Source organism: Nannospalax galili, unplaced genomic scaffold (assembly GCF_000622305.1).
Source record: "Nannospalax galili isolate Female #2095 unplaced genomic scaffold, S.galili_v1.0 scaffold972, whole genome shotgun sequence".
Classification (NCBI taxonomy): domain Eukaryota; kingdom Metazoa; phylum Chordata; class Mammalia; order Rodentia; family Spalacidae; genus Nannospalax; species Nannospalax galili.
Window position 1 is genome coordinate 517,229 of NW_008330318.1, and position 840 is coordinate 518,068.

Consider the following 840-nt stretch of genomic DNA (forward strand, 5'->3'; position numbering starts at 1 on the left):
ATATTGCAACAGTCAGGGTCGCATGGTTTCCAGGAATCCAGGCTCTGTAACCTCAAACCCATTATGCTAATGAGGCATCCTACCCCCTATTCTGTGATAGGACGCTAAACCTGTTATGCTAATAAGGTATCCTACTTGCTGTGCTGTGATTGGATCACTACCCCTATATAAGCTTGTGCCTTCCTGTAATAAAGCAGATCTGTGTCACTGAACCTGATCTGAATGCAATGATGCTGGTGCAGACTCCTCACCAGCCCTGGGGTCTGGACTGGATGACTGATCAGAGGAACTGAGAGAGCAGGAGAGTGACCATAGCTGGAGGAGAACAGCCACAGCTGGCGACCACACCCATATATAATACATTATATATTTATACACATACATAATTAAATATAAAAATAAGTCAATTCGTGCTTGCTATAGCAAGAAAGTTTAATCTATTCCAGTGTTCTCTTCTCCATGAGACACCCTGTTATACAGGCTCAAACAATTCAAAATAAATAAATAAATAATAAATAAATAAATAAATAAATAAATAATAAGTCTTTAAAAAGAGTGGAATCTGCTACTAGGTTTTCAAAGACGCATGAGATATGCCTTTAGTTTGCAAGGATTTTATAATTGGAGAAACAAAGTAACTGTCTAGAATTATCAGAATTATTAGGTTTATGTCTTTCAGCAAGAAGTGTAAGTATGTGAATCATGAGAGTAGCCACAGGGAAACTGAATGAAAGGGTTTAGAGGAGTCGTGATGGAGCACAGAAAAGCTATGGGAATCAGAAGTGACACCATGCAGGCTGGGAGGAATTTGAGTAAGATGCTATCATTAGGAAATTTTCT

General features: G+C 38.7%; 1 non-coding gene across 1 annotated transcript; it reads left to right on the forward strand.

The window, feature by feature from the left end:
* Positions 1-367: 367 nt before the first annotated feature.
* LOC115072309 lies at positions 368-491 on the forward strand. Its single transcript, XR_003851351.1, has one exon. It is a non-coding gene; the product is annotated as a small nucleolar RNA SNORA28 (small nucleolar RNA).
* Positions 492-840: the final 349 nt, after the last annotated feature.